A 15,809-nucleotide genomic window follows, 5' to 3' on the forward strand; every position below is an offset into this window, starting at 1 on the left:
ACTTTTGGTTTTAAGAAGTTTGGTTTCTTCCAGCAAGTTCTTCATGAGACTGACTTCTGTGGAGCGTTCAAAAAGACAGTGGATATGTGTGAAGTGATATGTATAGTAAAATGACACACTTTTTTTTCCTCTCTGCTGTGTTTTACCACTTAGAGCTTCTAGAAGTTGGAACCTCCATCCTGTGCTTGACAGCCCTTGTCTCCCTTTTACCAGATAGGGGATAGAGTGCTTATGGGGCCAGTCGCGTAGCAGAAGCTTTATTTTACTGCCTTCTGTATCTGTGCATGGGAGCACTTGAGGCTTTTCATTTCCATCCATTTGTCGTTCTTTTTTCCCTCCACTAAGATCAAATAGAAAATTGAAAGAGAAGCAAAATTGAAACTTGCTGTTGAGAGAACTTGCAATTTTTTTAATAGGGAACATCTGTGCGAAGAGTTTTGTGCCAGGGCTTCTGTTTTGTTGTGCTATCTGCAAAGGATACTTGATGTGCATCCCTATCATTTAGTGATGCTCCTATCCTTACCTTTTGACTCCTCTGCTAAGTGATATATTCATATTTCTGATAAATGAGTTGATAAAACAGACATGAATAAGAAACAAGCACCAAAGCAGAGAACGAACAAACAGAAAGTAATTCTGGAATTTTTCCAAATGTTTGGACTCCTCTCTCTGCTTCCCTGCCCCTCCTTCCCTCCCCTCCACATCCCCACACACAGCCACACACTTTCTTTTTTTCTTCTGCAATATGTACAGGAAGCTCCTTGAGAGATTACTTTATTGTAATTGGTAATCTGAGCTTTATTATGCTTCCCTAATGATGCTGTTTGTGTTTTGCCTATTTAAATGTTATTTTATATATTCCCTTCACTGTGCTGCTGTAAATAAATGATTCAAAATAAACAGCTCAGGTTTTGCTTTGTCTTCTGCTCTCGAATCCTAGCTAGGGCTGGGAGAGATCTGCATTGCATCTTTTAGGGCTCCTCAGAGTACAAGATTGTGGAAATAATCTTTCCTTGCAGCCTGCCTTAGCCAGGGAAGGACAACGCAAGAGAGGATTCCAGGAGTCTTATTTCACATGAGCGTGTGTCGTTTCTGGGTTACGTTATTTGAAGCGCTGTGATCATGTGGCATGGCTCCTGGGAACATTGCGGGATTTGGTAACATCTGCCTGTTCGTATATCTAACGCGGTAATGCCTTAAAGTTTTAGTCAGGACTGAGGACTTCACTGTGCTGCAAACTTCACGAGACCAATTCCTGGGCTGGAGAGCTTGGAGTCCAAGTCGAGTTGCACCGTGCATAGGGATGTTGAGGTGCAAACAGTGCTAGCTTTGTAATGCATCTCCTGTGCGTTCCCCTCCCGGTCTCTTTTGTGGAGTGATCCTCTAAGGCTTTGCCTATGTGTATTTGCTACTCTTGCTTGTACACCCAGGGATCTCAGTTATTTCTGAGCAATTAGGAAGGCAGTTACATCCCTCCCCACCATCCCGAATGGCAAAAGAAGAATATTTGTTCAGCTTTGTTCCGGTGAACGTCGTTGGCAAGGGTGGCTTTTGGGTTTCCTGAGGATGGCCTCTGGATGATCCTCTCTTTTTATCAATTAATGAATGGATTTGGGATTTTGTTGTTTCTTTTCTTCCCTTAAAATATTTATGAAGGTTGGACTAAAATGGAAGTTGGCTAGTCTGTGGCATGTATTGTCTGCCAGTTGGTCTGATTATTGTGAGAGTGAATATATCACCAGAAGAACAGATCTAGCCAGAGCACAGCTCACAAAAATTAAAAGCTTGGATGTGTCTGCCTTAAGTGTGATCCAATGTTTAGATGGTAAGTGCCTGAGTGTAATGGTACAGTATGGTGCTGGCATCCAGTGTACATCTGTGTTAAGACGTCAGCTTGATGAGTCAAACTTTTTAGACTCCTGTGATTTAAAAAGGAGGGTCATGGTTGCCTCCGAAAGAGGTTCAGACAGGCAGAAGTTCTGATGTGACTGTGCTCTACCCTGGGAAGGTGGGAGCAGCACTGCTCAGAAAGTCAGAGATGTCACAAAGTAGGGAACCAGCACTGCTACCGTGCGAGTGACTTCAGAGCCAGTCTGCAGAGGCCAAAGTGTGGCAAATGGGTTTCCAGCCCCGTTGGCTGACTTGGCCAATTCTTGGAAAGTGATCCCGGGAGAAGGGTGTCTTGCACAGCCATCACCTTCACTTGGGATGACTGTCCCCAGACCTTCCCGCGTTCCTCTGTAAGGCAGACCAGTACGCTGACGGGGCTTGCTTCTCCTTCAGCCAGCGAGCAGCTATTCCCCCTTCCTCCTCACCAGATGGGAGTTTACAGCTGCAAATCATCAGTTGGGCTTTTGGAAGAATAAAACACCCTGAATCTCTCTGCTGCTTTCTTGAACTGGTTTGTTTGTTTCCAGATGTCTGTAACGCTTATTCAGCGTGAAGTATTTTCCCTGATCAGTATTTTAACCTTCTTGTTGATATTTACTCAGTGCTGCTGAATCAACTGCATTAAGTGGAACTCCATGGATGGGAGAGTAAATCTGCATTTCTATCTGCTCTCTGGAGGTTTTGCGATAATTCATATTATCTGAGGCTATTGTTATACTAGGATATTAATGAGCACGTTTTCCTTCCTCCTGTCTCTTGAAGCTTCAATTCAGATCCCACTTCTGGTGCTAGAACAACATACTCTGTTCCGAATTAGCATGAGGAGGAGAAAGCTTTGTGTTCTCCTCTTGCCAGCTCTAGTTTGAAAGAAAACTTTCTCTTTAGTTTTATAAAGATGTATTTGATACAACCCTGTCTGTCCTTCCTTGACCTTCGTGATGAGAAGGAGATTAAACCCTTCTCTGTGGGTCTTCATTTCATTTTTAAATCCTGCTGGATGTGTCCCCTCCTCCTACTTCTCCCCTCGTCTTGTGAAACTCTGAAGTCTAATTAGACAGCACTGAGCAGAAGGGAGATCCCTTCCCTTTTTTTCCAGCAATTCTGGTGTTTGCTTACTATTCAACAGAGGAAGCTGATTACAGAACTGCCTGTTCCATGTTCTGCTCTGCATGCCCTTTGCCTAGTGTTTCACCTCCAAATACTGAATTTCTTTTTTTTTTTGGTAACTTCCATCCTGGAAAAAGCAGGTTCACAATGTTTTGAAAGCCTCTCTGTCCCATTCATCATCATCATTTTAGTGGATGCATGCAGCAGAAGTCAAATAGCCTCAATTGTATCTGATATTGAACTCATTTTTTTTTCTCCGCACAATTTCTTTATTCAGCTATAATAAAACTATCCCTGTCACTGCTGAGCTATAGCTCATCTGTCTGTGTCTCTGCGATGGGCTCTGCGTCTGGTCTGGAGCTGACCAAAAAAAAAAAAGCTTATGTGAGGTAGAATAGTATCAGTCCACCTTAAAACAAAACAAAACAAAAAATGATTCAGTGTTGCTTCCATGCTGCTGCCATCCTTCCAGGTAGCAGCTGCAGCCCACCTGGGCTGGCAGTGACTGCGGGTGTCCTCCTGAAGTCACGTACTGATGTCCAAGAGCTCCTAGTGCCTTAGCTGGTCTCCAGTCGTCTTGGACTCGAATCGACTGCATTCGTCAGGCTCCAGCCGTCTTGGCCTGTCCGTCTTCCCGGTAAACCTGCTCTTCCCGGGGCACCTGTTCCCGGGCTGAGACCCGCGTAAAAAACCTGCGTGTGTTGGGGCGCGAGGGGTGTCGCCTTGCTTGAGCTGCTCTGCTGGGATTCGGCTCTGAAGAAGGAATATGCCTAAGTGACTTGGGGGCTGGATTCTCAGCCAGGCTACGTCTTGGTTCAGGTAACTCTGCTGCTTCACCTGAGCCTGGGCCTGAGCCTTTGCCTGCGCTGCCTGTGTTCTTCAAGCTTTACAGAAGTTTTAGTGCTGGAAAATATCCTCCGCTGTGCGGATGAGAAACATCAAAAGCAGATCCTCAGGGGTCCCCTGGGAAAAGCATCTGCCGCTTCCGGAGAGCTAGGTCCATGGATTGTCCAGCTCGGAGAGACAAATGCAGGGAGGCCCCAGCTCCATGGGAAACAGGAGAGAGAAAAGGGGCTCAGCATCACTGAGTGGTATTCCCCTGCACACCGGAGGCTTCATAAATTGGTGGATATTTAAGGACAAAGATCATTTGTCCCAGAGGAAGTCACAGTCCAGTTCTCTGCATCCATTGCAAAGATGTGACAGAGGCAATGCTCTTCCCTGGCTCAGAGGGCATGTCCATCACCATCAGGGTCCTGAACAATTAAATCAGGGTCTCCCCATCCTCAGCCTATGTCCTTAGTCCCTGGGTCACCCTGCTGATGAGATCTTTAAAGTCAGTTTTTGTTCTTCATTAGTCCCTTTTCTTAATTATTTCTCACCTAAAAGTCTCTTAAATCTTTTGCTTTCACCACGTTTCAAAGAAAGGTCGTACAGGCTTGGGTGATTTTTTTTTCGCCTTCCTTTTTAAGTGATTGCTTTTATTTTTCTTTGGTGAGTGAATGAAATATGTACAGAAGAAAACATCCTTTGATGGCAGTAATTACAAAGAAGCGAACACTAAAAAGTAAGGGACACTAAGATCCAGATCAAGAGGAACATTTTGCAAATAATCGGTCCCATATTTCTTATTGCCTGAAGCGGTTAGAGCTCGTCGGTGAAGCACAGGCCTGGGACTAAAGGAGACCTGGGCTGCCCGTTTGGTGGACGTGCATTCCTGGCCTCAGAAAAGCACACCTGAAAAATGCCAGTTGCTATTCCAGAGTTGCATGGTCCAGCCTGGATCCCGTCACCACGTACCCTCCTGTTGCGCCCTGCTCCCGTGAGCGACCCGGCGAGGGTGCGTCCTCACGCGGAGAGCGGCTCGGGAGCTCCGGGTGCTGCGGGGGCTGCACAACGCTGCGGGGGGGGAGGACTAGTCTCCTCCAGCGGGACCACGAGCGTCCCCCCAAATTTCGCATCAGGACCGCAGATGCTGTTTCTGACTTTGGCTCTTTTAAATTCGCACACGTTTTCTTTCGCATAAAAGAGAAAGAAAACAAACTGTTCCACAAAATGTTCCTTATTTATCTAACTCATCCTACTAAGTTGTTTGAGCCATGTAAAAAAATATATATAATTAGATGGAGTTTTTTATGTAACTACCACAAGATATTTACTCTGCTAACAAGTTCCTTCAAAGCTGTTCTTATCTATAAAATTATCTAATTTGGATATATTCTATTACCAATAGAAAGTTGTTACGAACCATAAAGAAAAAATCTGGCACGTATATAATAGATTTATTTTTTATATTCCAGTCAAATGAGAAAGCTTGCCTTTTGTAATGTCTTTTATCCCCAGAAATCTCTCAGTACTTCATGCATGTGACTGACTCTTTTTACAGTAGTACTGTTATTTACTCCGCTGCTGAAATATAGCCACCTATGAAGATAAATGTAGCAGTTGTTTAAATGATTCACAACTCAACTTCATGTCAATTTAAGATTAGAGCCCCTCTTAGTGCAACGGAGAGAGAAAGGGTAATTTAATTGCTGAGATATATTGTACGCAGTGAGGTGAACGGTGGGATTACTGATGGTGGCTTTTCCCCCCACACGTTTGGATTTATAGACGTTAGGTTGTTGCATGGAGCAAAGGCTGGTAAATGGTTTTTGTGGAAGCGGGGGCAGAGCCGCCATCCCCGTGCAGCACCGCAGGCCTTCCCGCGCCCCCCCCCGCCCAGCCGGGAAAGCTGCTGCGGCGGGAAGCGTGTCGGGGGCTGCATCGAGCTGGACCCGCAAGAGGGCAACTATTGCTGCGCGTTCTTGTTTTGGGCGGTGAAATCATCCATTCTCCACGTTCATCTAATTTTTTCCTGAGCCCTGCTGCCCTCTCAAAGCATCTCAGCGAGGACGCCGGGAGCAGAGCCGCGGGGCCCGGTGCCGCGGGGAAGGGCGCTCTGCCGCGGGGGCTTCCGAGCGCCTCTCTGCCCCTGAGCCCCCCCGCGCGGATGCTGCCGTCGGGCTTTCTGACGGAGCGGTGCCTCTTTCCTGCCTTTCTGTGCCCCCGACTGCAGGTGGGATCCGGAAGCCCCTGTAACCTTTGGATTTATATTTTCACAATAACAATAGTTGCTTCCACAAATAGGATTTTCTAGGTCATCAAACACCCTTGCTTTTGCAGGCAACAGTGTCACATACCCTCATTCATAAAATGACCAAACTCTATTTCAAACTAGCTGGATGGCTTTGCTCCCCTTCTCTCCCCCCACACGGGCCTTTTATCAGAAGGCTGCTTCAAAACATCTCTTTTATGGTTAGAATCCTTTTTATTTTCAAACCAAACCAAATTTATTTGCAGACAGCTTCTTGCCCATTTGTTCCCTTGCAGAATTATCTCAAGCACAAAGATCCCAAAAGGTTTTAAATAAAACGCAACAGCCTCAGAAATTGGAGAGAGCAAAAGGAATTGGAAATAATTGGAATCCAGCTATCTTTGTTCAAACTTGGTGGCGAGACTTGCGGCAGGAGAGCCCGGCACGTCCGCGAGCAGCGGAGGAGGAGAGGAGGGGAAAGGGAGGACGGCTCAGCCCGTCGCCCCGGCTGTCCTGCGCTGCACCGCGCGTGTTTGCCCCATCCCGGGCGAGGCGAAGGCGAAGGCGAAGGCTAAGCGTTGCCCCGGCTGGAAGCGGGCCAGGCAGCCCGTCTGCCTTGCTGCTCTCCGGCAGACGTCATTCGGCGGCCGCAGGCACCGCTGCGGGCAGCTGCCTCCCGGGGGTTGCTCTCTGCCGGTTAGCTGCTGCCTGCTGCGAGCTGACCGAGATGCCCTGACTTTTGTGGTGCGACGCTGATTTATGCTAGGCCAGAAGATGGCTCAGGGAGATTTCTGAGGCAAAGGCTTCATATTAACCAGGTCTTAAGTTACCTTCTAAGAGTGTAACAAGACTGCAGCTCCAAAAACTGCACGAAGGACTTCTGGCCATGCAGAGGTATAGCTATTCCGTGCAAAAGATGCCTTTAAAGAAAGCAGTGAGGTTTCCTAAGCAAATCCCTCTGAAGGCAGAGGTGGCGGGGGGAAGAGAAGGGCGAAGCACGTTTGGCTCCTGCCTGCCAGGGGCATAGAGAGGAGCCCTGCTGGCCTCAGCCATCAGCAGCCAAGCTGTGGCCCAGGCCGCTGTGAATCGAGGACCTTGGGGAGCCATAAGCACAAATTAAAAGCGACTGTGGCCCAGGCACAGGGAGATGAGATGCTCTTCTATTCTGCAAATAACGAGTGCCTGGAATGGCCTGTTGGGCAGGGTCACTGGTGCAAAGGCACCGGGAGCCGTCACGGAGCGCTTGACTTGCGGCTGTTGTCCTGAGGGAAATGATCTGTAAAAGGGATGAGCTCAAAGCATCCTGTGCCTGTTACCTATGTATCTTATGACTAATTTGTCCCTGAAGCAGAGGCATTTTTCTTTTTTTTCCCTCCTGCAAAGTTGATTCTTTTCCTCCTGCTTATTTCTTTTCAGCAGGAGGGAAGATGAATTTCTGACAAATAACAGTTCATTGCTTTTAACACAAGAGTCCAGTTAATTGATGGTTTAAAAGCTTTGCTTTTCTTGCTATTAAGAACGAACACACTGGAAAACAAAACAAAACTGCAGTACAGCACAGAGAAGGCTGAACGCTGCAGCCTGCAGGGACGCTGCTTTGGGAGCCGGCCCCGTCTCGCGCTGTGTTTCTCCCCTCTGAGCTATAGGACAGGTCCTGTTGGTCCCACTGCTGCCAGTTTGCCAGTGGTAGGGGATGTTTCTTGACCAGTATATGTTACTGTTTGGGGCATGAGGAGGAGACCGATATTTAATATGTAGATTTTAGGAGAAAAGAGCTGACTCTGTCCTTCTCAGGCAGGGCAGAAGAGGAGGCGCAGGGCGAGGCAGAGCCCTGGCTCCTCGCAGGGCATCCCGGAGCAGCCGATGGGCCGGGGTGCGTGGGGGGCAGGCGCAGCGCTGCCGCACATCTCGCCTCCTCCCAGGAGAGCCCAGGCTGCGCTCAGGGATCCTGGTTCCCTTGGGAAGCAGCCGCCGCTGTGCCCCACTGCTGCTGCCCTCCCTCCACCATCCCAGCCCTTCCCGACTCCTTCCCTGCCTCCTCTCCTCCATCCCTCCCTCCTTCCTCTTCTCTCCTCCATCCCAGTCCCCTGTCCTCCCTCCACCCCTGCCCTCTGCCCTCCCTCCATCCCCAGGCCCTTGCCCTCTCTCTGCCCTCCATTCCTCTCTCCTCTCCTCCATCCCAGTCCCCTGTCCTCCCTCCATCTGCCCCCTCCATTCCTGCCCTGCATCCCTTGCTCCATCCCCTGGCCCTTGCCCTCCCTCTGCCCTCCCTCCAGCCCTGCCTCCTGCCTTCCATTCCTCCTTCCTTCCACTCCTCCATCCCCACTCCTCTGCCCTCCCTCCCTCCATCTCTCCATCCCCAGCCCTCTGCCCTCCTCTCCTCTCCATCCTCGACTCCTGCCTCCCCCTCTCCCTCCCTCATCCCTCCCTCCATCCCTCCCTCCCCCCGTGCCCAGCCCGCCCGCGGCAGCCCCGGCGCCCTCCCTCCGTCGCTGCCGGCCGGCGCGGCCCCGCCGGGCGCCCCCCGCCCCGTGCAGTTCCCCCGCTCGCCGCCGGGGGCCCCGCAGCCGCCGCCGCTGCCGGAGCGCGGCCGGAGCCGGAGCCGGAGCAGCCGCGGGCAGAGCCGCGCCGCGCCGCGCAGGTAGGAGCCGCCGCCACTGCCGCGGGGAGGGCGGGGGCCGGGGCCGGGGCCGGGGCCGGGGCCGGGGGCGGCGGTGGGGCCGGGGGCTGGGGGCGGGCTGCGGCGCCCCCTCCCCGCCCGTCGCCGGCCTCCCGCAGGCAGCGGCGCCGCCACCGCTCCGGGCTCCGCGGGGCGCCCGGGCGCTGCGGAGCGGCGGTGCCCGGCGGCGGGGAGCGGCGGGGCCGCCGCAGCCGCTCGGCGGCGAGGTGCGGAGCGGCGCCGCGATGGGCTCCTGGGCGCCGGCTCCCCCCGCCCGGACCGCCGCCTGCCAGCCCGCGCGGTCGCCGTCGTCCTGCCGGCCCTCCGGACGGGCTGTTTGCGGCCGTGGTATTTCGGGGGAGGAAGAGTTGCAGAATAGCTCGCTTAGCCTTCGGCGGAGCTGAAGTTCAAAGTGTGCGTGTGTGTGCGTCCGTGTGTGTGTGCGCGTCGCGGGGAGGCTCGGCACGGCCGCAACTCCGGTGGATTGCCTGAAAACAATTCCCGGGATGTCCCCGGTCTGGGGAAGTGTGGGGTGGACACCTGCACGGGAGCGGGCTGGAATGGATGCTCCCCCTCCGCTTGCATGTTGCTATATTCGGAGCCTGGCTACCGTCACCGGCGGTGAGGAAGACGCTCATTGATAGCTATTTTCTCAGTCTTTGGATTGAAAATAAAAGGTTAATTGTTCTGGAATGCGTTTCGGCAGAGTTATGCTCGTGAAGGATGTGCCCTGCAATGTAGGGAGCACTCATCGTATGTGCAGAAGTGTGGGTTTGATTCTGATACAGACCCTAATGAGCAAGCAGTGTTAATTGTGGGGAGCGGGGGCAAACTCCATGTGGAAATGTCTCCCTAGGCCCAACTTTATTCTTGGTTATCTGTGCATCCGCTCCGGCGTGCCCTGCAGCGCTGCAAGGGCTGCTCACCCGTCGTCGTTTAGCGGCTTTCTCTCCTTCCCCACCTGCCGGGGCTGAGCCCCAGGTGTGACCCTGCAGGGAGCTAACCTGACGCACCTGAGGCGCTCGAGGCAGCTGGGGTGCATTTCCCCCGTTTAGTCCCTCCGTGGGGAGGTGCTGCTTGCTGGCAGACCCAGCGCTGCTCCCTGGGGGCCCTCTGCTCGCGACGCTGGGGATGGCCAGCTCTGCTGGCTGCCGCAGCCGGGGAGATGCTCCTCCTGGAGCCCGCGCGGGCCCCCGCTGCCCCGCGCCAGCGGTGCGAGGGCCCCCGGCAGGAAGCGATCCCTGCATCTCGCTAAAGCCAGACGGTCCCTTCTCCCAGAAGACATCCAGCAGCCGCGTCCCGGCCGGAGGTGACCGCTGCAGTGAAGCGAGAGCGGAGCCTTCCCTCCCTGCCTGGCCGCGGAGGCAGCGCCGACAGCCGCTGCGAACGAGCGTCCCCGCGGGGTCCCCCACGCTCCTCCGGAGCCGCTGGCGGTGGCCGCTTGCGTGCCCGGCTCCTGGATGCTCGCAAGTAGGAGGGCGACGTTAACTCTGCGCGGTGTTTTGCTGCCATGCTTGCTTTATTCTGCTTTTTGCATAATGGTAGAAGCGTGCGCTTTGAAAGCAGTCTGCCGTGAGGCTCCCACGGTGCCAAAGCATTTTTAAAGTGTCTCGATGCAAGTCTGCTTGAGTATTTATGCGTATTAGGCTGTGTATTTGAAGGGAACCATCTGGGTAGAGAAAGAGATAATAAGTGGCTGAATCTTTCCCCTTTGGTTTCCATTTCAGAGTTGGGCCTGACTACCAAAGCCAGAAGTTGCGAAAGTTGCTGTGTGGGGCTGTTGCTGGTGCGCAGGTGTTTCCTTTGCCACATGTGGTGTTAATTAACGCCTTGGGTAAGGACCTGCACCTGGGAGGAGAGGGAGCAGGAGTTAGCACACTGTGCTGAGGAGGAAGAGGGCTTTGGATGGTCAGCTTAGCACAGCAAACAAGAAAGAAGAGCATTCTCTGAACAGCCGTTTCTCTTGCCCCTTTGCGGGCTGGCTCCCTATGGGGACCTGCTCGTGGGGGGAGCAGGGTGTGTGAACGGTGACCTCGGAGACGTGGTGCTGGGGGGGAGCAGAAGGGGTTTTTAGAGCAGCTGTCTGCAGCTCTCGGCAGTACCAGTGCTGCTGCCTGCAAGTTTCTTGCTGGAGATTTCCTTTGCAAGCGTCTGCGTGAGGAAAACGAGCCAGGGAGTCATGTGGGCTGGCAAGGGCCTAAATACTGAGATGCCAGAGAGCACGGAGCAATCGGTGGGTGAACAGCAAGCGATGCAAAGCAGTTGGTCTTTGGAGGAACACCAAGGCAGGTAGGTGCAGAGCTCCCTCCAAACCACTGTGTGATCCCGAAGCTAAATGGTGCCAGGAAATCCCAGCCCCGCTGTTGTGTGCGTGCACGCGCTTGTGCTGGTTTCTTTGCTCTGCAGAAAAGCAGCGAGTGAACTTAAAACTCACACAGGTCTTGGGGAAGGTCCTCTGCTAGGTGTCGGTTCGTTGCATTAGTTCTGGTGGGAAAGGCTCTGACTGCAATATAGGATGTCTGCTTTCTGCCGCAAGGGCTGCTTGGACCATATTGATTTAGACTCTTTCCCTGGGAGAAGCAGCTGGTTTGGGGTGTGATAAGGCCAGAGGACACCTGGAGAGGGCTTGGGCCCCTCGGCCGCAAGTGAAGCTGTATGTTTTTGCAGAGTGCATGTGCAGCATGGGTGGTGAGGAACGCGGGGCGACAGAAGTGATAAATGTCCAGAAAATATGGAATGAGGAGAACTCACTCATGCCAGAAGCTTCACTTTCCTTGAGGGTGGTTTAAGTGTTACTGCGTGCTCAGTCTGGACCAAGGATGGGCAGGTGGTCGGTGTCTGGCCTTTTTAAGGCTTGCTGATGTGGCTGCAGTGTGTATATTGATTCTCATTGACTTTGGGAGGAGTTCTTTGTGCGCAGCGCTTGTTGGGGTCAGATTTTATTTATTCGCTGTGCTTCTAGGAAGGCAGGCAGAAGAGGAGACAAAAGTCTCTGCAGGTCTTCTCAAATTCTTTTCTGCTCTGGGCAAGAGACTTCCAAGGCAGCGTGTGCGAGGCAGAGGTACCGGTTCAGGCGAGGAGCCTCTTGCTGTGCGTGAGTAGGAGGAACACTGAAATTCTGGTCTAGCAAGTTGAAGGCTGTCTCCTGGACTTGGTGGGAATGATACTAAGAAATCAACGGGATATTAGTGACTTTGTAATGAAAGGTTTATATAGGAATAGAAAACTTAGTGTTCATCATGAGGGAAAAGATTGCTTTGTACAGAGAAAAGACTACTGGTACTACTGCGGGGTCACTCCAGGGCCGGGGAGACTACAAGCTCCCCTTCACCCAACTATTCCCACTTTCAGGAAAAATGCTAACTGTTGTGGGTCCTCTGACAAGAAAAAAGGGGGACTTGGAGAGAGGAAAGATATTGCAAAACATACAAGAAGGTAATGAGCAACTCTAAGGCTCTCCACAATATTAAAGAGCTGCTTTTTCAGTCACTTGTTCTGCTGCCTGTGAAGGAGGATGGCAACTTTGAACTTAGGCCTCTATGATACTTGATGGTGACTGTGGCAGTTACCTTTAAGGAGAAGATGGAGGAAAAGGCAGTAAGGACCAACTCGAATGAGGTTATTTCTGTGTTTGGTCAATACTGAGTGGCTCGGTGGGCGGAGCAGAGATGTTGGGTGGTTCAAAGGCTATCAAGGGTCGAGGCGGTAGAAACAGAAAAGCTGTCTGTACTTCCAAATGCCGAACCAGTGTGGACAGCAGCTCATTTAAGCAAGGAAGATAGCATAGGACTACTCTAGTACTTTTTGGCCATACATCTCCAGGTGCCTTACAAAAGTGATGGGGCAGGAGGCTTAGCTGTGATTTACAGGGAGAGAAACTGGTGCCCGGAGAGCTCTGACTGTGCCAAATGAGGTGAGCAGGACGCAGGAGCTGTTAGGGGGAACGTTGTCCCGTGCTTCGTGTGCTAACTGCTCTGCCGCGGGGGGAGAAGGTGCTGGGCCAAGTCTCCTGGGCAGCTGGCGTGTAGGATTTTGCCTCCCTTCTGTGCCAGCCGGAGGCCCTCATTACCCCTCGGACATTCGTATGGGTCTAACCTTGGGGACGAAATCGCCATAGCTGGTACGAAACGGATGGGTGTGCAGCAGGGAAACCTGCCCATGCTACTGCAGTTTGGAAGGTTAATAAAATGGGAGCTGAAAATGTACCGGTGCACCTAGTTTATTTGAGTTTTTCATAGAGCTTTTCATTAGATCCCTCCAAAAGATACTGTTGTAGGAAGTAAATAACAGAAGGTGGACAATAAACAGCTACAGGGTAAGGGGCAGAGCCTGCCGCTGGCTTCCCCAGTTAAGCGGTAGTAAATAGAAGTGTAATGCAGCAGTGCTGATGGGAGCACAGATAGGTGATTATGTGAAGGTTCCTCGCATTGAGGCTGGAGTTATTTATTATCCCTAATGATCTGGAGGTGGAAATGGATCAAAGCTGGGTTAGAGCGGGAGCGTGCCGATGAAAAGGGCTTACTTTTGCTGCTAAACGCTTGGAAGAGTTAAGAGACATGGCTGCTGCTTTGGAGCGTGCCGGTGGATCAGCCTGTGCAACAGCAGTCAGGGTGTAACTCAGACTCGAGTGTTTAAGGAATGTGAAAGAGGAAAAACCCAAGCAAATCTGGCTGTTTTTCCAAGGATGCGGTTCGGCAGTGCTTCTGTGGGGCTCTGCTAGGAGAAGGCAGGGACGTAAAGAGGGTTTTGCTCGCAGCGTGCAGCTGGGAAGGCCCCGTGGCTGCGTGGGCGCACTGCGGGGGACGGGGAGCCCCGGAGGTGCTCTGGCCTGGCAAGAGGGGCTCTCCACCACCGCGCGGGGGGGTCCGGCGGCTCTGGGACGAGCAACCTCCGACCGTGCGCTCCCTTCCTGCAGCTGCAGCTCCAGCTGCCCCTGTGGGGCTCTGGAAGTGGGGGGGGGGTCGGTTGGGGGCCGGCTGCCTGAGGTGCACACAAGCATGTCCAGGCTGGCGTCCAGCTGGACTCGCCGGCTTTCAGCATGGCTTGCGAGGGACGTGGCTGAGCCTGCCCAGGTGGGTGAGCTCCCCCTTTACCATCTGCTGGGGCCGTCCTGGGGCTTTTCCGGGGGGATGGAGACTGCATTAATTACTTATCAGGGAAGGAAATAGAAGCTGTCTGTGTACGTGGGTGATTTCCTATCCAGATCTGCATCACTTCTTACTCAGAGACTTGGGAAGTGTTTACAGCGTTGGAAGGGGAGTGAGTTATTGTTAAGTGCCTGAAGTGCAGTTTGTGAAGAGGCTGTGGTCTCACGGTGGTGGGAGGGAGACCGGAGGGCCTGGAGGATTCGTGTTTCTGCTTGATTGCAAATCCCTGAACCAGGTCTCGGTCAGGTAGCAGGGCAATATTTATTCTGACCATCCTTTGCACGGAAGCAGCTGCATAAAGCAACATCCAGGCAGTGTCTCAACTGAGCACCCGGTGAGCTATCCAGCACAAGGGGATTTTCATCTCTGCTGAGATCTGCTGGCTTCAAAGTCTGCAGAATTTATTTGCATCCTTCATGAGCAGGAGAGACGGGCATACGTTTTTCTCCTTACTCTCTCCGGTCCCCCCTCCCTTCCCCACCCGCTTTTTGGTTGGTTTATTTGGTTAGCTCAGCATCAGCACGGCGGTGTGGAAATAAAGCAGCGGAGCTTCATCTGGGGCTCATTGCATATGCATAAATAAGAGAGAGATCATATTGGCAATGCTTAGCTAGGCTAGAGTTAATGGAAATGCTTCTGTGATCTTATAAACCCTGCCTTGTGAGGGTTAATAGTGAGTCTGCAAAAATTTGCCCTGGGCACAAACAAGTCATCTGAGGTCATAGACCCTGGGAGCACAGAGTAATAATAATACTAATTTCCCACCCACTCAGGCGTGTGCTCAGCTCCATGAGGATTTTGCTATTTTTAAAAAGCAGGTTTTTCCTTTCTGGTACTGCCATGTAGCATGGGCGGGGGGAGGCGACCGCTGGCGAGCAGCCCTCCCCGTGCCGCGTAATGCCGGCTCCCTTGTCCCCTCCCTTGGGAGAGTCGCCGTGGGTCCTTCCCGTGGCTCTAGCTGAAGCGCTTTACGTCATTAACATTGCAGATTGAACTGTGCGATCGCACCTCAGCTGTTTCGGCAGAAAGTCGGCTCTTTCTATGCGATCGCGGGTCTGCACCCTTGTCTCCCCTTCCTACACGGACATCTGAATCTGTGATCAAAGATAGTCTGGGCCTGATCGTGAGGGGAGGGATCGCTAAAAATGCATGCAATGTTTCTTTTCAGCCTTAATGCTTTTTTTTAACTTTTTGCTGGAAACTGGAGAGTTTTTGATTCAATGACAGAAGTTGACATTTTTCTGAAGAACGCCTTGTGTTTGGCGCTAAGGGTTTTTTATAGCGCTCTGGCCCTGCTCAGAGGCAGAGGGATTGCAAGGCTAGTTGTCACTGATGTTTAAATCTGTTGCGAGATTCGTGTTGGGCTTGTGCTTTCCCTTTGTAGATGATGATGAAGAAGCAGCAAATTGCTGTGTCTGATAGACTTGCACTTAATGTTGTCGAGGGTGAAGTGGCACAGCTGGGAAACACAGGGAGCCACTGGCAGAGCATGGCTGAGTACTCGCTAGTACAGCAGAGTGCTGCTAGTGCAGCATAGTACTACTAGTACGCAGTTCGGTGAAACCTTTGCTGATTTGCAAACTGTTACACATGCCAGATTTGCATTTTTTCCACCCAAAATAGATTGATCAAAATATATTTTACTCCACCCTTACTCCTTATTTACCCTCACCCTTTTCTTGTTTTCTTTCTGCTTATTTCCCATTTTTGTTCCTCCTCGTGTGTGATCTGGTAACATCTGGTGTTAGGAAGATTGTATGTGTGCATGGACAGCTTTGAAAGCAGACTATCACATCTCTTTTAGACTGAAAAATGTTTGGGGCAGAGACTGTGTTAATGTTCGCAGAGCATCTGGTCCTCTCCAGGTCCAATTCATCACTGTCTTGCAGTTTGCATTATTGTTCACACCAAGGGAAAGTGGGTGTGAAGC

At 51.9% G+C, this 15,809-nt stretch overlaps 1 protein-coding gene across 1 annotated transcript in view; it reads left to right on the top strand.

The window, feature by feature from the left end:
* The first annotated feature begins 8,651 nt into the window (after positions 1–8,651).
* The window catches only part of GRIK4 (glutamate ionotropic receptor kainate type subunit 4), a 209,398-nt gene continuing 202,240 nt past the window's right edge, over positions 8,652–15,809 (top strand). The window contains exon 1 of the mRNA XM_064524269.1: positions 8,652–8,714. The gene's annotated coding sequence lies outside the window, so the exon portion shown is untranslated. The remainder of the gene's footprint in view (positions 8,715–15,809) is intronic.

Source organism: Dromaius novaehollandiae, chromosome 21 (assembly GCF_036370855.1).
Source record: "Dromaius novaehollandiae isolate bDroNov1 chromosome 21, bDroNov1.hap1, whole genome shotgun sequence".
Lineage (NCBI taxonomy): Eukaryota > Metazoa > Chordata > Aves > Casuariiformes > Dromaiidae > Dromaius > Dromaius novaehollandiae.